This window comes from Hippopotamus amphibius, chromosome 4, assembly GCF_030028045.1.
Source record: "Hippopotamus amphibius kiboko isolate mHipAmp2 chromosome 4, mHipAmp2.hap2, whole genome shotgun sequence".
NCBI classification, from domain to species: Eukaryota; Metazoa; Chordata; class Mammalia; order Artiodactyla; family Hippopotamidae; genus Hippopotamus; species Hippopotamus amphibius.
In genome coordinates, this window is record NC_080189.1 from 150,578,003 (window position 1) to 150,599,271 (window position 21,269).

The window sequence follows — 21,269 nt, forward strand, 5'->3', positions numbered from 1 at the left end:
ATTTGAGGGAGTTTGTGACATTCCCCTGCAACCCCGGGTGGTTAACCTGCATCCTGAGGTAGCCTCTGCCTCAGACCATCTCTGATGATCCGGAACCTGGAAAGAAAGTTGCCAGCGGCGGGGCCCGCGGGTGGGAGGCGGCTGCTCCGCCTCCGGCGCTCGCGGGCGGGCTCGACCCCGGCCGCCGAGCGGCGAGCGCGGGACTCGGCGGCAGGCGGCGGGCGGGGAAGGCGCGGGGCGTGGTTTGCAGCTTCGCGAGCGCCAAGGAGCGGAGCGCGCTCTGCTGCGCCCAGAGCCTTCCGCTGGACCTAAAAAGCGAGCGGGAGACCTAGCACAAGGCGCGACTGAAGGAGCAAGGCGAGCGGGGCGCCGACCCGGCCTGCAGCCAGCCCACGCCCTCGCCCTTCGCGGGGCCGGCAGCGGGTGAGCGCGGCGGCGGCGGGGCCCCTGCACCCCGGTGCGCCCCGGAGAGAGCGGGCTGTGGCGAGGCAGGGGCAGCGGGAGGGAGGGGAAGGGGCGGGCGCGAGGGAGCGCAAGGTCCCCGAGCCGGGGGCGGCGGCGGCGGCGGGAGACGCGACCCGACCCACCGCGGGGCTCCGAGCCCGGCCCCGGGAAACTTTGCCCGGGTGGGAAGAGCGGGGTGCGTGGAGGGCGCCGCCAACTTGCCAGCGGGCGGGGCGCTCTCCAGGGATTGGAGCGAGCGCCAGCGGGTGGCGTTTGTCTCTCCGGCTTCTTTGTGTCACCTCCGGTCCCCAGCCCGCCGGCCCGTCCGCCTGGGAAAGGGGCCGCACCGGGGGCTCGGCCCTGATGCGCCCGCCGCCCCCGTCGGCCCCAGGCCCGGGCGCGCGCGGTGCGCTGATTGTTTTCGTCCTTCGCGTCACGCCTGGGCGGGAAAGATTTTGAACGCCGCGTGAGCTGGGACGCGGAGATCGCCCGATCGTGGGCGGCGCGAGGCTCGGCCCCCGGGCTCCGGGGACCCGCGGGCGGGGCGCGCCCGGCCGGAGAGCGCGCGCGGACCCGCCGGCCCCCGGCGCTCGAGGAACCGCGGCGGCCGAGCGCCTCCACGAGGGGGGCCGCCCGGACGGCTCGGATAATAATTCCATTTTGATTGCTTGGGGTCTTTGTTGTCTGAAATTGCCTTGAGGGTCTGACGGTGGCACCTTCGCCTCCTTAGGTTGTTTTCCTTCTGTTTAAAAAAGAGCGAGCGGTGACTTGTGTGAAATCAGTGCTGCTCCAAACAACCTTAGCCACTTATTTGATGGAGGTTGAGGAGTCCTGTGTAACCTTTGCCTTTGTGGACGTCTGTTATTTCCGAAAGTTATTATTTTCCCCTCGCCTAGTGGAAGGGAGCGTCTGAGCCAGATGCCAGCAGGCACAATTGTGTACATGCACCAGCAGGTTAGAGCCAAACCCAGGAGGTTCTTTTCAGCCGCGCAACAGTTTTGCATCGCTTTTTTTTTTTTTTTAAAGTTTGATTTCAAACAACTTTCATCTGCTTTTCTAAAAGTTTCTCGAGCTCCCAAGAACTCCTTGCAGATATTACGTGGTTGTGCTAGAATGAGCCCGACCACTTTTAGGGTTGAGGTTACCGTTAAACACCCGAACCATACCTGGCCCTCTCACCACTCGGGTCCCTGCCCTTGAGCCATTGTAAACATCATCCAGGGTGAGTGTTCACCTTTTATGAGATGGAACATTTGGTGTGTTTTTATACTTTCATGCATGACTCCTTCTTTCCTTACCTTTCCGGAAAACTCCCTTCAGGCTCTCCTGGACTCTTCCTGAGATAATTACTAAATGGCCTTAGCTGCGCCATTACGTCCTCCCACCCCCTTCCGCAGGCACCCGAGGGAGAAGAGAACAGGTGTAATCCTCGTTAAATTTTTTCGTGGTGAAAACGCTGGAGATGTCAAAATAAGTAAAACATGAAAATTCCTAGTTCTTTGTACGTATGTTTGAGTTATTGAGCTTTATTTGAAGTCAACAAAAATCAAAATCAAGCCAGCTTGTACATTAAGATTGTTTTTAAAAACATCATATGAATAAGTTTACCCCGTTAGAAATTTTACAGGCATTTCAGTGCATTAGTACTAATTGTGTTTGCAGGATATTGCAGTATGTTTAGAGAACTGAGTCATATGGGTATTATTCTAGGTCGTGCCCTCAGTAGCATAACAGAGTTTAATGTGAAGCTCAAAACCGGGATCAGTCTCGTCTTTATGATAAGTAAGGGAAAGTGTGAAAGGCCGTTGATTCATTTGTCATTACTCATATATATTAAAAAAAAATTATTTATTTGGCTGTGCTGGCTCTTAGTTGCCGCATGCGGGATCTAGGTCCCTGACCAGGGATGGAACCCTGGCCCCCTGCACTGGGAACATGGAGTCTTAACAGCTGGACCACCAGGGAAGTCCCTCCTATGTTTTAAGTATAGATTTTCAATAATTTAACAAAATTATTCTTTCATTTACTTAGATGAGCTCTTACCATATGTCAGCCACTGTGCTGGACTCTCCAAATAATAAGAACCACTTATGGAATACTTATTTTGTATCAGTAAATGCTTCACATAGATTACCTCATTCATCTAATAAATATTTATTGAGTGCTTACAATGTATTGTGCTAGGTGCTGGAGTTATAATAATACACAGAGACAGCTGTGGTTCCCGCCTTTATCTTAGCAAGTCAGAAAGAGAGGCAGAACATAAAAGACTTTACTAAAGTCATTGTAGTTTTTAAAATGTAAATCAGATCACACCACTCCTCATATACAAAACCCTCCAATGGCTTTCATCTCCCTCTGAGTAAAGGCAAAGATCTGACAGTGGCCTCGGAGCTTACCCCATCTGGTCCTCCTACCCCCAATCCTGTCTTCTCCTTGATCTTATCTGCTGCTTTTCTTCCTCATACTTCTGTAGCCAAACTAGCTTCCTGGCTACCTTCGGACCTTCTGTTTCCTCTGCCTGGAATGCCTCCATACCTGTATGGTTCTTTCCCTGACCCCCCTCACTTCCTTACTCAGTATTATATTCCCAGTGAGCCTTCACTGAACTGCAGATTTAAAATCATAACCCCCTTTGCAACTCCCATACCCTCCTTTCACAACTAATTTTTCTCCTCCATGCCACTTATGATCCTCTAACTAACATACTCTATATTTTACTTATTTGCTTATGCTCTGTCTTACCCCCGTGGACTGTACACTCCATCAGAGCTATTGTTTTCACTGTTGCATCCTCAGAGTTTGGAGCAGCGCCTGGGATACAGTAGGAACTCAGGAAGTATTCATTGGATGGAAAGACGGAAACTACAGGATGCTGAGATGTAGAATCACCGGGGGCTCCTATGTGAATAGTAAGACAGCTTCCCTGTGGAGGTGACAGTTAAGCTGAGACAAGGAGCGTGCAGTGTGTGGTGGGGTAGGAGGTGAGGGGAGGGAAGAGGCGTGGAAGATCAGCAGAGGAGATAGCACTGATTCAGGCAAGTGTGTGGATTGGTTGGACCTGAGAGGTCTTGTGGCTGAGCACTGTCAGCTGCAGGGAGAGAGCTAAATGAAGAGAGAGTGGTAGTCAGGTGACAGAACGTGCAGGGCCTCACACACAAAGGTTTGGATACATTCACATTGCATCCTCATATATACCCTGTTGGTCCTACTTTATAGTTTATAAAACTGAAGTAACTTTCTGAGGCTACACAGTAGGTGATGGGCCAGCCTAGGATAGGAAGCAAGGCTCTCAGACTCCACTTTTATTTAACCACTTTGCCAGCATCGGAAGACTTAGTCCGTATCCTGATGAAGCTGTTTGTCTAGTGAACACAAACCATTGCGATACACACATGGCGATGCTAGAAAAGATGTATTCTAGGGACTGTGGGAAAGCATCTAATTGTGCCTAGGAATGGGGCAGGGCAAATTGGGAAAAACAAAATCATTTTTCCTTTTTTTCATAATTATTAAATGTTTCAGATTAACTGTAATTAGGAAATAATCTGAAAGTTAAATGCAGTAGCCCATTCTTCAGGGCTTCACTGTGTGTTCTCTCTCTCTCTTTTTCTTTTTTTTCTTACTTTCACATTTAACAATTACCTGGGTCATGTGCCCCCTTTCCTACTTTTACCAAATAAAGGATTGTGTCTGTAATAGTGTAAAATCACTTAGGTTTAAAGCCTGTAATTCTTTGCGAAATTGCAGGTTAAGTTCTTTTTTGATTGTTATTACCTTAAACTGCCTAGCCTTTCTGGGTTTGTGTGATAATTTTAAAAACAGCTTCATTGAATGTAATTGACATACAGTAAGCTGCAAATATTTAGAGTGTCAAATTTGATAGGTTTTTGACTTATGTGTGGACCCGTGAATCCCTCTTTCCCTCTGGTCCCTCCCTGTACGCCGCATCCTTCTTTCCCAAACAACCAGTGGTAGCTCTGACCCTATGGATTAGTTCGTATTTTCAGAATTTTATATGACTAGTATCATATAGTATGTTCTCTTTTTTGTCTGGCTTCTTTAACTCAGCATAATTATTTTGAGATTCATCTATGTTGTTGTGTATATCAGTAGGTGATTCCTTTTTATTGCTGAGTGGTGTTCTATTGTATGGACATACCTCAGTTCATTTATCCATTCACCCAATTATAGACAATTGTCTTTCTCCAGTTTTGGGCTATTAAAAATAAGGCTGCTGGGAACATTATGTTCAGTCTCTGTATGGACATCAACTTTCTAGGAGCGGAATGGCTAGTCATATGGTAGGTGTATGTTTAACTTTTAAAGAAACTCCCATACTTTCCCAAAGTAGTTATATGATTTTTACATTCCCAGAGTAGTGTGTGAGGATTCCAGTTGCTCTGCTTCCTTGCCAACACTTGGTATGGTTAAGCTTTCATAGCCATTCTGTTAGATGTGTAGTGGTATCTCATTGCGGTTTTAATTTGCATTTCCCCAATGACTAAATTATGTGCTTATTTACCTTCCATGTAATACCTTTTTTTGTTGAAGCTTCTGTTTGCATTTTTTGCTCATTTTTTATTGGGTTAGTTGCTTCCTTACTGATTTTTTAAAGACATATTTAAAAAAATACTTATTTACTTATTTGGTTGTGCCAGGTCTTAGTTGTGACAGGCAGGCTTCTTAGTTGCGTTGTGCATGTGGAATCTAGTTTCCTGACAAGGGATGGAACCCAGGCCCCCTGTCCTGGGAGTGCAGACTCTTATCCACTGCACCACCAGGGAAGTCCCCCTTATTGAGTTTTGAGAATTTTTTTTTTTTAATATATTCTGGTTACACATCCTTTACTAGATACATGATTTGCAAATATTTACTTTCAATCTGTTGCTGATCTTACATTCTCTTAACATATCTTTGAAGAAATTCTAAATTTTAATAAAGTCCAATTTATCAGTTTATTCTTTTATGAATTATACTTTTAGTAGTAAATCTAATAAATCTTTGCCTAACTCAAGGTCACAAAGATTTTTTTTTTTTGACCAATTCTTTTTTTTTTTTTTTTTTGGCACATGGGCTTAGTTGCTCTGAGGCATGTGGAATCTTCCTGGAGCAGGGATCGAACCTGTGTCCCCTGCATTGGCAGGCAGATTCTTAACCACTGTACCACCTAGGAAGCCCAAGGTCACAAAGAATTTTTTTTTCCCTTAGAGTTATAAAACTCATAGGCAACTATATAAAAGAATGTAAAACCATAAAGTCTCTCATTTTACATTTAGGTCCATCTACTTTGAGTTAATTTTTGTTTATGGAGTGGAGTATGGGTTGAAGTTTGCCTTACTGCCACCACGAACGCTTGACAAGTTTTGGAGATGAGATAATGTCTGGATACAATGTCTTGGGGTGGGTGTGGGTGGGCATTTGCTATTGGCATCTAGTGGGTCAAGACCAGGGATGCTGCTAAAGATCCTACAGTGAACAAAAGATCCTCTCAACAAAGAATCATTCAGCTGAAATGTCAATAGTATCAAGGTTGAGAAACCCTAGGCTAGAGGTTTATCAATTTTATTGACTACTATGAATCAGCTGTTGGTTTCATTTACATTTTCTGTCTTTATTTATTTTCACTCTGATCCTTATTATTACTTCCTTCTACTTACTTTGAGTTTAATTTTACTCTTCTTATTCAGGTTTCTTTAGGTCATTGTGACCTTTTTTCTTTTCTGATATAGGTGTTTAGTTCTGTAAATTTCCTCATCAGTACACTACTACTTTAGGGACATCTCACAAATTTTAATAGGGTGTGATTTCATTTTTATTCAGTTCAAAATACTTAAAAATTTTTCTTTGGATTTATTGTTTGACTCTGAGTTACTTGGAAGTTTATTACTTAGTTTCCAGATATTTGTGTGTTTTTTCAGAGATCTTTCTGTTATTGATTTCTAAATTTAGTTCTCTCATTATCTAAGAGCATAACTTACATGGCTCAAATTCTTTTATATTTATTGAGAGTTATTTTATAATTATATATAGATATAATTATATTCTCTGTATATCTGTATATATAGAACATAATTAATTTTGGTAAATGTTTTGTGTGTGCTTGAAAAGAATGTGTATTCTAATTATACCATGTCAAGGGAACATAGCATCAACATGACATCACTATTCATGTTAATCTTGATTACCTGGCTGAGGTGGCATTTGTCAGGTTTGTCTACTGTAAAGTTACTCTTTTCTCCCTGTTCTGTCCTATACTTTTTGAGGGGCAAGTCACTATGTGACCCACATTTAAGGAGTGGAGAGTTATGCTTTTCCTTGAAGGGTATTGCTTTTTACCCTGTGTGACAATCTCTGACTTTAATTCTGGTATTTAGGCCATTTATATTTAAAGTGATTATTGATTGTAGTTCACTTTAAATGTATAATCTTGCTCTTTGTTTTCTGTTTTTCTCATCTGTTGTTGCTTTTTTCTCTTTTTCTTTCTTTGGATTATTAAATTTTTATCTTTATATCCTTTTTTTCCTTATTAGCTATCATTCTGTCATTCTCTCTCTCTCTCTTTTTTTTTCTTTTCAATTTGGCTGCACTCTGTGGCTTGTGGGATCTTAGTTCCCTGACCAGGAATTGAATCCACACCCTTGGCAGTGAAAGTGTGGAGTCCTAACCACTGGACCACCAGGGAATTCCCCAGCTATCATTCTTATTTTGTTATTTTAGTATTTGCTTTAGAGTTTATAGAATATATCTTTAACTTTTCACAGTTTACCTTCAAGTGTTATACTATACCACTTTATGTACGGTATGAAAGCCTTGTAATAGTGTATTTTCCATGTCTCTCTGCTTAACCTTTGTGCTATTGTCATACATTTTACTTTTTGTCTGCTGTAGATCCCACATTACATTATTTATTTATTTATTTATTTTATTGGGTGTATTGGGTCTTTTTTGCTGTGTGCGGGCTTTCTTTTAGTTGCAGTGAGTGGGGGCTACTCTTCGTTGTGGTGTGTGGGCTCCTTATCGCTGTGACTTCTCTTGTTGCGGAGCACGGGCTCTAGGCACATGGGCTTCAGTAGTTGCAGCACATGGGCTCGGTAGTTGTGGCTCACGGGCTCTAAAGTGCAGGCTCAGTAGTTGTGGCACACGGGCTCTAAAGTGCAGGCTCAGTAGTTGTGGCACACGGGCTTAGTTGCTCCACGGCATGTGGGATCTTCCTGGAGCAGGGATCGAACCCGTGTCCCCTGCATTGGCAGGCGGATTCTTAAGCGCTGCACCACCTAGGAAACCCCTACATTATTATTTTTTGTTTGAGCAGTCAATTATTTTTTAAAGGGATCTAAATAACAAGAACAAAATCATATATTGACCCATGGTTACACAGGTTATATTCTTTATTTTACTATTATTAAATGAAAATAAAGAAATCATACATATTGAAGTTATTGGATTCATATATGTGAACATATATATTCTAACCTGTAATTTTAGAATAAACATTAAAGAACTAGTGAAATTTGGCAATCAGAGCATAGATCCTTTTCTTAAGCTAAATCTACAATTGTCATTGAGCTGATCATTGCTGTAATAGAAGGATACTTCAGTATACTGTGGGGTATTACAAGATTCAGAACACGTGGACTTGGAGAACTCTCCAGACAGGCACCAATGAGTGTGCTGTATTTCTTTTCTTTCCTTTGGGCAGCATTAGGAAAAGGGAAGTGGATGGGCAGGAGTCAGTCCTCCCATGCTGACATTTTCCAGACCCTGAGAAACTTTGAAAGTGCTTCTTTCTTCTGATGGTGTATGAGATGAAGAGCACTTGGTTATAGCTCCTCAGGTCAGAGGAACACATTTGGCAACGTGGGCCTCAAACTTATGCTGGTCAGTGTCCGTATTTGATTGAAAACGCCGATCTGAGATGCAGTTCTTAGAACTCGCCAAAATTTGCTACCTACGTGTTGCTCTGGTTCCAGCTGACTTCTAGTCTTCCTTTATCAATGGGTATCCTTTCCATCTGGGTATGTAAATGTACTCCTATTCTGAATGTGAATACATTGACAAACACTCAACTGTGAATGAGTGAGAAAACAATTCATCCAACAAATTAATTTACTTTGTAAATATTTGCTGAATCTGGACTCTGGCACACTGATGAAAATTCATGTCCCTTGCTCTTTGAAAGCCAGCTGCCTCATAGGAGGAAGGCCCACAGGCAGAGGAGCATGCATTCCAAGTGGTATTTGGTGCAGTGGAGATATGAACTGGGGTGGGGGGAGCTTACAGCAGTTGGTTCTCAAAGTGTGATCTGGGGACCAGTAGCATCAAACCTACTGGTTCAGAAACCTAGAGGGTGTTAATCTTGTTAATCTGTGTTTAACAAGTTTTCCAAGTGATTGCGACGCATGCTCAATATCGTGAACCACTGGCATAGAGGACTAGATGATCTCTGAGATTTTTTCCCCAGGTCCTAATTTCTGCAAATATGGTTTAGAAATGTGATATTTACCCCATTGTACTTTAAGAACTGTTTTAGCACTAATGAATTGCCACGTAAAACATTAATTGCTATGTGGGTAAAACAGGATTCAAAATGATAAAGATATGCCTGACACTGGAGCAAAAATAAATTAGATTTTTAAAAACTTTATTATCAGAAATTTTAAATACATATTCAAAAGCAGAAATAACAGTGAAATGAACTCCTGTGTAAACATTACCCAGTATCAATAATTATCAGATCCTGCCAATCTGGTTTTACTTATACCCTCACCTATCCCACCTTTGCTGTGTTATTTTGAAGTAAATGCCACACATCATGTCATTTCATCCATAAATAATTAGATTTTAAATTATTTGAGCTATTAAGTTGCTAGAGATGAATTTGAAACCGAATCACATATAGCTATTTCGTGTTTCTGTGTTAAATTATAGATAAAGTTTGTTTGGAGTTCATTTACACAAAAGATGAGTAACACAGAACAGTAGTGTGGACACACATGCATGTATAGTCCTATTAGTATAAAATCCATTGAGAATAAATATTCTGGTTACAACAGTGAAAATATGTACCCTCATCATTGTGATAGCAGTATATACATTATATTTATAAATAGTATTCCAGAATAGTAAGAAGAATATACCCATTTGTTGCCCAAATGGAAATACGGTGCTTGAAGGGGAAACTTTAATTTGAAAGGCAAATTTCTAGGAAGGATGGTATTATAAAAAGATTTTGCAGATTTCTAGGCAAATTTTTAATATATTTAAATTAAAATGTCTCATTACTCATTTCAGCAATTATGTTGCCTCATTTGGAAGGAAAAGGTATTCAACACGTAGGGATGAACAATACATCTTTTAAAAAAAATAATGCACTCATCTGAATCTGTGTGCTACACACAGTCTTACCAGAGCTGGAGATAACCTGTTTAGAGCTCAGGCCATGAGACAGGTCAGGTTTGGAGAGTGGGGACACACGACCTGGTTTCTCCCACTGTTGGTTTGGAGTGTAAGTTGTGATATCCTGCGGAAAAGCCGATTGTAATACGACTGAGCTCTTCATGTTTGGCTGCTTTTGAATGATACATGAATTAATGGGTCATAGCATAGGCGTTAGCTAATTTTCATTTAAAAAATGCTGATTACTCAGAAGTAATTTTTATCCGTAGTATAAATTGCAACAAAATAAAGCTGTTTAAGATTGTTCCCCATGCTCCCCCAAATAAATTAAAAAAAACCCCTACAACTCAAATGCATCTGAGCTGTCAGTACTATGGTAAGTTATAGTCAACATTTGATGGGATTGTTTGATAGAATAATGCATGCTAGAGCTTTTAATTCAAAATTTTGAGATAGTGATTCAGAAAAAAAAAAAATCGACTATAAATTCTGCTTATAAAGCAGTTAAAGGTGTGTCTTATTACTCATCCTAGTATGTTGACAAAATAGGTGACCAGCAGTCTCTTATTGGACTACCTTTTGTAGTTACTCATTTGATGACACTGAGTAAAAATTTTTCCTCTGCTAATAGGCCTTTGTTTAAAAGAAAGTGTTCCTTTTGTAGTCTCTGCACTTTTTTTTTTCTTTCATTTTAGGAAGCTCCAACTCAGTTGGGTAATAATTAACTTTATAGTGTTTAATCCAGAACTGAGTATATTTGCTTCTGAACCAGATGAAAAGAAACTCCCAAATGTTTCTAACCACAGGTGGATGATTTGGTTACAAGACTCTATTGATGATGATTTCTGAGACTAGGAAGGTAAGCTTGCTTCTCTCATGAGTCATCATGTTGTCTCCCAGTTAGCTGTGTGTTTTCTTAGCAACAGTTGCTGATTTCAGGTTTAAGCTGGGAAAGTGTGTTTGGAAATGATCCAACATATTCTTTCAGGTTATACATGCCTGTTAAACCTTATAAGTTTACTGTTAATGTTGTATGTTCCACCAGGAAGGAACTATTTCATTCTCTTCCTGTCCCTGCCTTCCAAATTGTTTGTTTTTTTCAGAGGGTTGAGGGTGGGTGTAAGAAAAGAGAGAAATAAGTGAATCTGCAAGGCTGTGGACCTGCCTGTTGATGACCCTGGACTGGAACAGAACCAAAAATGGCCTCCATGTGCTGCTAGGATAAAATATAATTTACTGGGTCTTTGATCTTGAGTAATACTCCCATGTACATAAGTACTAAAGGAAAAAGTGAATTTTAGAGATGTCTGTGCTATAGTGTAATGGTTAAGAGCATAGCTTGTGGGATGAATTGGGAGATTGGGATTGCCATGTATACATTACTAATAAAAGAATATCAAGTTGTACACTTTAAAAAAAAAAAAGAGCATAGCCTCTGAAGTCAGACAGACCTTGTTTCAAACCCTGGCTTTGTCATATACTAGCTGCGTCACTTTGGGCAAATTACAAAGCTCTCTGAGTAGAGCGTCCTCATCTGTAAAACAAAAGCCAGAGTATGTCCTTGCTTATGGAAGTGTTATGACTATTACTGAGACAATACGTGTAACGGACAGGACAGTACCTGTAGTCGAACAGTGTAGAACACGTAGTAATGAGTGCTGGTTATTGCGTTCACTTCCTGGGTGCAGTAAACAAGGGTCTAAGTGGCAGGTGTTAGAGGGCAATCAGCAAGGAATCAGACATGGCTCCCCTTCTGCAGGAACTGGGGGAAGATCGCCTTGTAAACAAATCACTCTAGTAGATCCAGAATGAAAGAAGTGACACCTGAAGTGTTAGCAAAGTGCTGTGGTAATTAATGCCAACTTTGGGGAAGTTAGGCTAGTGTTGCAGAGAACATTGACATTTGAGCTGGGCGTGTAACTGGTGTAGAATGGGGCTTTCATGGGTGGAGAATGGAGGAGAGCAGATTGCAGGCTGAAGAACAGCACTGAAGCACAGGGCTCACAGCAGGTTATAGGGGGAGAGGTCTGGATAGATGCTTTGTAGTTAAATCTTGGGGCATTTTGCTCTTGAAAGTGTTTGGACCATATTCTTCTTGTCAGTGGGAACCCACAGTGTGCGCTTCGTGTGAGTTCTGTTTCACAGTAACATTCTGAAAGATGTAGTGGAGAGGCAGGGAGTCCAATTATAAGGGTGTTTTCAGAAATCCAGGCGAGTGATGAAGAAATTCAGAGAATAGAGTCAGAGGGGATTAAAAGGAGATGGAAGAGAGAGAAGTCTAAATTAGGTGCCAAAAAGAATGTGGGTGCCATTACTTGAGAGAGAGGTACCACAGGAGGAGAAGGTGTGGAAGAAAACTGGTGGTCTGGTGGTGGGATGGGCTAATGGATCTTTTTTTTAATTGAAGTACAGTTGATTTACAGTGTCGTGTTAGTTTCAGGTGTACAGCACAATGATTCAGTTATGTGTGTGTATTTTTTTCTTTCCAGATTCTTTTCCCTTATAGGTTATTACAAAATATTGAGTATAGTTCCCTGTGCTATACAGTAGGTCCTTGTTGATTATCTATTTTATATATAATAGTGTGTATGTGTTAATCCCAAACTCCTAATTTATCTGTTCCCCCCACCCCTTTCCCCTTTGGTAACCGTAAGTTTGTTTTCTATGTCTGTGAGTCTCTTTCTGTTTTATAAATAAGTTCATTTGTATCTTTTTTTTTCAGATTCCACATATAAGTGATATTATATGATATTTGTCTTTTTCTGTCTGACTTACTTCACTTAGTATGATAATCTCTAAGTCCATCCATGTTGCTGCAAATGGCATTATTTCCTTCTTTGTTATGGCTGAGTAATATTCCTCTGTGTGTGTGTGTGTGTGTGTGTGTGTGTGTGTGTGTGTGTGTGTGTACCAATCACATTATATCATATCTTCTTTATCCATTCCATCCTTCATGTCTTGTAACAGTCTTTGTTTTAAAGTCTGCTAATGAGTCTTTTGAGCTCAAAGACTAGTGGACATTTAACTGCCAGTTGGAAATTGAGTTCTGAAAGAAGGAAGCTAACATTTATTATGCATCTACTGTGTCTTAGGTCTTATGCTAAGCATCTTCACAAATCATTATTGGAAACAAATAGTATTTTTATTGATGAAGAAATAGAGGCTGAGAAGAGGTCTGATATTATTTAAATATCTACCCTAATTTGAAAGTAGTTCTCACTTGTATCTTTCTCTTCAAGCTCTTTGGAGTAAGAGGAAGGCTGGGGCTAGGAAGGATGAAGGATGAATGAGTGAGTACTGAGGGTTGCAGGCTGCCCTCTATGGCAGTTTTCATCATTTCTACATTCAGGCTCTCATTACATATTCTTTAGCACAAGGAGAGAAATGTCCTCTAATTGAGTGGTTAGTATTTGTTACCTAAAGAATGTTGAGGGAGTTTCATAATCAACTTTATTTCTCAAGTTCTAATATTCCTTTCCTTTTAGAATTAATTGAAGTCCTCCAAGATTTTTTTTTTCTCTTGCTTCTGATGAAATGGAAAAGTTTGGCTGGAGTGGGTTTTAACACTATAAAATGAGCCTTGTTTTAGTTGGATTGGAGCGGACGAGCGGGGCAGGGAGAAGGGTGCTCTTTGCCTTCATGCTGTCCCCTTCAAAATGTGCAGTCCTGAGGTCAAGCTCATGAGTGCAGATAGAAATAAGTCTGGGAAGACTTTGAGCATGTCTTAAACACTTTTTTTTTTAAATTACAGAAATCAAACTACACACATACGACACACATATTAAAAAGCAAAAGCCCGTCCTCATTATTTTCACTTTCCATTTCTGTTGTCTCTGTCCCTAGAGATCATCACTGTGGACAAGTCTATGTTTATTCCATGTGAACGTTTACGAACATTTGGAACCTTGGCAGTAATTAGGCAAAATAGCTAAATTTTAAGCTTTTCCCTTTTCATCCAGATATTTGTTATTAGGGTTTATTATTGAAGGTTCATAAATACAGATTCTTCTTTTAGACTGTGTTCTGAGAGCCCTGTCCACATCAAATGTAACAGTAAATGCTATTGGATCACCTTTCAAATCAGTGACATACCTAGGATTAGAATTTAGAGAACTTGCGCTTCTCATTTGTTGCTAAACCAGTTCTGTTAGTTAACTTATTACACAAGTTTGGCAGTTAACTGCAAACAGTGGGCAAAATACAGGTTTTGTCTTATTTATTTATTTTAAAGAGAAGAAAGGACAGAGAACTGCGAATTTAGACTAACACAGGCCCATTTTAGTAACTATGTTAATCTGTTAATTACTTCCTATGTTGAAGCGTTCAGACAGTATGTGTTCTGGTAAATTTCTCTATAGAATCATGGCATAAGTTGGTCAATTTGATGTATCTTGCCTGTTAGGAACTTTAAGGACATGGAGTTCAGAGCCTGCAACTTGTGTTCAAGCGGGAGTTGCCAGAACTTGCTGTTTGTTCTCAGGAAAGTTGCTCAACCTCCCTATTTCCCTAAATGGGGTAGATGGTGTCTGTCTTGTGAGGATCAAAGAGTTGACGCATGTCAAATATTTGGCACAAATTACGAACTAAGTAAATATTAACTATATTTATTACTGTTTTATTATTATCGAATAGAGGACCTACAATTTTGGTCATCCGTGTAAGTGGAATTTACCTGTTCTTATTCTCAAGCTATAACAAAGGAGACATCACTATATTTCACTTTTATTATACTATAGATTGTCAGAAGCAATGTGCAAATATTGCGGTGTGCTTTTTAAGCAGATACAGACATCCGTACCTCTCTTAGTCAGCTTCTTACCTAAATAAGTTGGAGGAGCTTAAACCAAAGGGACCACATAGAGATTTGCTTTTGTCTTAGTCATCCTACTTGTCAAGATTCTTCGTTGGTTCCAGCTTTGGTTCTACTCAAGAAAATATTCTAAAATGCAGAAGACATTTTCTCAAGAGTGCTCAAATTGTTCACCAGTGGGGAGAAAACTACTTAGGTGTATTATTTTTGGAAGATGTTTTATATTATATGAATTTTGGGGGCTAGGGATGGGATCAGGGATCTTTCCATGGGGAAGGCTTCGAGAGAAAGAAAAAACCATTTCTTAGAAATCTCAAAACTGTAGTCTGAAATTCCATGGAAAGAAAACTTAAGAATTTTGTAATCTGAGTTACTGGAGTTAAGGGGTCAGGATTATTTATGTTTTAGCAAGTTTTTCTTCACAAGGAGGTACATAACCTCTAAATATTTTAATGACGTAGAAGATATACTGAAGAAAAAGTAACCTTAGAAATAGGATTTTTTTAAAGGCCAGACAAATTTCTAATGGAGTCCCTGCACATATTGTAAGTAACAACAAAGATAGTTTGTGTCTGCAGAAGTACATTCCCTCCTTTCCCTGAGATGTTGTGACCTCATATCAGATCTTAAAGTTGTGCTCAGGAAACTGGAAACTGTATCTTTAGGACAAACTCAGAAACAAATAATTCTGGTTGTTTTTCTTCAGGTGAAAAGCTTCTGCCATGTTTAGAAATGAAATGGAAACTAGTTTGCAAACTCTGTAGCAAGTCACAAGGAAAGCCTGGGAGGCGGGATGATTTCACAGTCTGAGGTTCTATGGCTTCAGAACTGAAATCCCCTTTTCAGAGACACCCTCTATTTGCATAGTTGCTTGATTCAGCACCTTCTAAGCAAATGAATCCCTGTTGAAGAGTGACGCTTCTGGCTGGCACCCTAGAAAAAACAGCTCCCAAACCACACAACAGTTAATTTTTCAGCTGTTTTTTTCTCATCTACTTTCCCACTAACCAATCAGAATGCTAAGATTTCATGGTTAGGTAAGACTGGGTGTCTAGTATTTAGTTAGAACTCCCCACTTACCAATGCAGTAACGGATGGTTCCTTGGAAGTAAAGAGTTAAAGAGAAACAGACACCCCAAAAGGACTGAAGGGAGGTCTAATTTTGGAAAGATTTGAATTTAAAAAAATTTCTCTAGAGCGGTTTCCTTAAAATTCTGGTATGAAAACTCTAGTCTAAAGTAATTAGAAGAAATGTCATTTACTTTTTGAGTCATAGCACTTTCTAAACCAACTTTTATGTACCAGGATCTGTGATGTACATGTTAAAAAATCTACAGTGATTTTCTGAGTGATCTAAGGATTTGGTAGTTTATTTGTTTTGGTAAATTAGTCTTGGTAAATTAGTCAAGGTTGGATTGTTGGGAATAGAGGGGAACTCTTCTCTAAAACAAGCCTTGAGGGTGTGAGAGATAATGGAGAGATCATAAGTTGAATAAGAGCAGTATCTTACTCAGCTCATCTAAGATACCAGTGATGAATTCAAATCCTGGGTTTGTCTCAGACAGTTTTATATTCTTGAATAAATCACTGATGTTAACGGTCTCAGTTACTCCACCTCAGGAGTATCATGATTATATAAAATAACCTATAAGCACAACTAAATACAAAGTATGTTTTGTCTTGGGTCAGTTCAACTGTCCCCGCCCCTTTACTGATGTTCATTGGTCTGCTCTCCTAGACCCAGCCAGCCAGCTCTCACAGGTCTGCCATCATCACAAAGGATGGCGAAGGAGAGAGTGTGGTGGGACTAAAGGCCATTCCTGGGATGGCTTTAAAATCTGCCTGTGCTATCCATAGTGAGTCAGTAAGTCTCGTCTCGTATGTGATTTGTCACTTGTATAGTGACAGAAGTAACGGGTGATTATTAGAGTCCAGAGAGTTCAATACCCAACATGTTGAATTTCATTCAGAATCTTAGAACCAGAGGATACCTGAATCCTCTTATTTCACAGATGACAGACCAAGATTCAGGGATGGAAAGTTACAATTGGTAATTGGCAGAACAAGGAATAAAAATGCTACCTCCAGATTCCTGGCTCAAAGCTCTTGCTGTCACAGATTGTATGTGTATGTGTGTGTGTGTGTGTATTTAAAGTATTATATATTATTTAAAACCTATGAAAAGGTATGTCATCATACTATTAAGTACTGAAGTGCTTTAGCCTCCTACTAAAGAAACAAATTGTTGCTAACATGGTTGTGATTCCTTCCTCCTCAGAGGTGGCAGCTATCCTGAATTTGGTGTTTATCATTCTCATGCATTTCCTTATGTTTTTGTTGCATATGAATGTTAAGGTGATTTTCAAAATATTTAACAAACTGGTCGTGTGTGGTCACTGCCGCTCATAATGGATGCTGGCAACAGATCCAGTCGTGCTGAGGTGTACTGGCCGAACATCAGGCCGGTCATGAACCTCTAAGCAGTATTTTTAAGATTGCATATAGTTGATACCATCCTGTATGCATTCTTCAACTTGCTTTTTGCCCCTCAATTTTATATTTGTGAGATGCAGCCATATTAATATGTATAACTCTGATTTATTCATTTTCAGTGTTTAATGTTCTACTGTATGAATATGTCATAGTTTATTTATCCATTTATTTTGGGTGTTTAGTTTTTTAAATGCCCTCTCACCAGTTTAAGTTTTGCTTATTTTCCTGTTAGGTTGTTTGTCTTTTCCTTATTGATTTGTGAGTATATTATTTTTGAATTCTTTTTGGAAACTGCTGTTTAATAAGTAAATATTTATTAGCATTTATACTTACGAAGCCACGTAAAACCTGTCATACCTTTGCCTTTCCAATATTATGGAGCTACATATAGCTGTTCACATTTGAAAAGGGTCTTTCAGTATCCCCTAATCAGGTTCATGTCAAGTTCACCAGTGACGTCACCTGTGACTGTAGCCATGAGCATGTTCCATTATTTAGATTGGATTTGGCATAGTCTTAACATTCTTGATTGTGAAGAGGGACTTAATTTTCCCATATTTACATGGTCATGCAGGTGAAAGAGGTGACCTTATTATAACTCTAAAGTGTGGGAGGAAAGCCTTTATGTGAAATTATAATGTCCTTTTTTTTCCTTTATTAAATCAAAAGCAGGAAAATGGATGGCACCCTTGCCTCCTTAGTGAACCACAAATAGGCCACAGGATATAAAGGAAACTATAAAGTAAATGGAAGGACTTTAAGCCATTGCTCCGGAAGTTCTTTCTGGAACTTCTTCTGTTTAAACTATCTGAGTTGTTAGATAACCAACAAGGACCTACTGTATAGTACAGGGAATTCTGCTCCATATACTGTAGTAACCTAAAGGGGAAAAGAATTTGAAAAAGAATAGATACATGTATATGTATAACTGAATCACTTTGCTGTACCCCGGAAACTGACACAACATTGTTAATCAACTAGACTCCAATAGAAAACAAAAATTAAAAGACAAAGCTATCTGGGGGTTGTTCCCGATTTTGGTGTCATCGTCGTCCCCCCCTCCCCCCTGCAGTGAAGAGGAACTCGACAGTGTTACATGTTAGCCTATTTGTTCTTTTGTTGGCTACTTGTATCTGCTTTCTAGAAGGTTACTGTTTTCAAGGATTTTAAACACCAGGATTAGGACCGTTAAACCTTTCCTGGGTTTGGAAAGTACAATCTTCCTATTGGTGCTGCTTTCCTAGCTTATTTGCTTCCTTCCCTCCTTTCCTTGTTTTTACAAATGACCACATTTGTTAGATAGCCATCCTTCAGAGCATCCAACATTTTGTTCATTTTAATTTTTTTAACCTTTGTCTTGTACAAAAGTGCAAAAACATTTTAGAATACTTCTAGTACTGGAGGTTGCATTTTCCTGGAGCGTTGCTCCCGCCTCCCTCCCCCGCCCCGCCCCGCCCCCATCTCCCAGCAACCCCGCCCGGCCCTCCGCCTCTCCACTGCCTCACTCCCACCCTCCTGGCTGTGTAGGTCTCTTTTGTTGTTGGGAGCTAACAAAGTACTGTAATTTGCTGGGTATTGTGGATGGAGGATAGGCCAAGGGCTCCCGGGAAGAATTTCTGTAACCTGCCCGAGCTCCCTTCTCTTAAAAATTGCTGATAAACTAGTCTCTTCTGTCCTGGGAGTAGTCAGAACTTTAAAGTTAAGAGTGCTGTTCAAAAGAAACATGTTTATTTTTAGAGGCAGAAAATATTTTGAGCCCAATTGCCATAACTGCTTTTTTAAGAAACAGAATTGTGGACTTTAAGTGTGTAATCCCAAAGGAAAAAGAAAAATCTTGCTGAAGGAATTAGCAATATATTAAAATTTTTGAAAATAAGCTGCATTTTTATTTTAGCATTCTGTATTTTTAGGCAAAATTAATATTACCACAGTTGTTCTGAAATTCTTTTCTTTGCGTGTTTTGCCATATAAACTTAGTTTAATGATGTAAAGGATTAAAAAATGTCAAAGGTGAAAAGCGTTTAAAGAAATTTTGTTGTGCAAAGGACATGAAGTTAAAGCTAGCAGACAAGCAGCGTTCTCAGAGATAGTGTCTCCAAATTAAACTTCGTCATCACATGAATAAAGAGAACCCTTTCCGTCTTTGATTTTTAAAGAATCTTGATATCATTTTTGGGGGGTAGTTTTCACTTTCTGAGTCCCAGTTTCTGGTGATAATGTAGCGTGCGATGTAGATAAAAGTGAAAGATGGGGCTAGTAGCACCGACCTTCCCCCAGGAGCTTTGTGAGCAGAACCCCAAATCCGTTACAGATTGAAAGGTCTATTTAAAGGTTCACAATAACAATGACAACATTTTAGGGCCGTCTTCCAACCCTATCACTTCCTCCTTCTAAGGGGAAGTTGAGCTTGGGGTGGAGGAGGTGCACTGGTGTTCCTGCACTGGCTGGCTCAAGCTGTTGCCTGCTTTTGTGGAATCACAGACCTTGGTGGGATGTTGCACAATGGGACTGGTGAAGTGAAAGTGCTTTGATTGATTTAGACTAACAGAAGAGAAAAAAGCATTGGGCGAGTTAAGAAATACTCATTAATAGCACCCAGAACGTGAAGGGAAAAAACCCTCACTTTTTTTTTTTTTTTGTACACGGTACCTTTTTTTTAAATTGAGTTACAGTGTCATGTTAGTTTCGGATGTACAGACAGCACAGTGATACACACACACACACACACACATACTTTTTCATATTTTTCCCTTATAGGTTATTACATATATTCCCTGTGCTGTACCATAGGTCCTTGCTGGTTACCTACTTTATATATAGTAGTGTGTATGTGTTAATCCCAACCTCCTAATTTATCCCTCCCCCCCTTCCCCTTTGGTAACCCTAAGTTTGTTTTCTATGTCTGACCCTCACATCTTAGAAAATAACAAATAAAACTTTCAAAATGTAATTATTTACAGTAATTTTTTTTCCTGTTTTTTAGCATGAATCTTTAAGGGATTAACATTGTGTCACCAAGGTGATGCTTGGCTGCTGAGGTGGAAGAGCTGGCTGATGCCCTCTCCAGGGTCCCGAAGCCCCCAGACCATGCCAGAAACCTCAGGACAGGAGAGTATCTCTGGCCAAAGTGCCTGTTGCAAGGGGTGTATCTTAAAAGATCCCTCTGTTTAACTTTGTTGTGCTCTAGAGAGGTCTGTGGACCAGAGTCATCCCCGTGATTCTGGTTTAAACTATGATGGACCTGAGGGTCCTACCTTTTTCCTGAGCTGATCGCAAGAATCTGCTATTGATTGACCTTAGAAATCTAAAGTGTCTCAGTTTTTGACTGCTCTTTCTTCCTTCTCTCCAGTAGGACTTCATAAGGGGATTCACACACAGGGGACTTTACCTCCACTTCTCCCTGTGTGGCTACCTCTTGGGTAGACCCTGAGCTCCTAAGGACTTGAAGTAGATCAAGGCCTGACCTCATTCAAATCTCTGGGGTGGTTCCAGCAGCCTTGATGAACTGGATTCCTCTTGCAGTCCCATGAACCCTGCTGGGAATCTGATAATGTGAGTTCCTGGTGGAACCCTGGGTAATGAGAGTTCCCAAAGCCCCTTTGCTGTAGGTGCTCAAGAGGATTTAGTAGCCCTTACTTGTGTACTGATTCCAGGGCTTCAGGGAAATACATCTCGTTATCAGTTCAAATACAGTGTATTCTTCTCTTGGTTCCTAATTCCAGCGTGTGCTAGGGCTGTGTTTTATGAAGGTACAGGTATGAATTTGGTGGCTATGCATTGAGTTGATTGCTTAAAATTTTTTTTTTTGTTTGTTTGACTGTGCCATGTGGCATGTGGGATCTTAGTTTCCCGACCAGGGATTGAACCCGTGCCCCCTGCAGTGGAAGTGTGGAGTGTTAACCATTGGACCACCAGGGAAGTCCCTGCTTAAATCTTATATGATTGCAATAGTGAATACCATTATAGTTTAATTATTTCTTAATTGAAAAAACACAACAAAATATGTTCCTTTTGACTGCTTCGGTAATCATCTTATGTTCAGAGAAACTAAGATAGTACAGTCACTTGTTCAAGGCCTCCCAGTGAGTCAGTGAAAGAATAAAAGGGGTCAGAACCACTGTCC

General features: G+C 40.5%; 1 protein-coding gene across 1 annotated transcript in view; it reads left to right on the forward strand.

Moving 5' to 3' along the window:
* Nucleotides 1–291: 291 nt before the first annotated feature.
* Nucleotides 292–21,269, forward strand: part of SYNE2 (spectrin repeat containing nuclear envelope protein 2) — a 307,058-nt gene continuing 286,080 nt past the window's right edge. The window contains exon 1 of the mRNA XM_057730439.1: nucleotides 292–423. The gene's annotated coding sequence lies outside the window, so the exon portion shown is untranslated. The remainder of the gene's footprint in view (nucleotides 424–21,269) is intronic.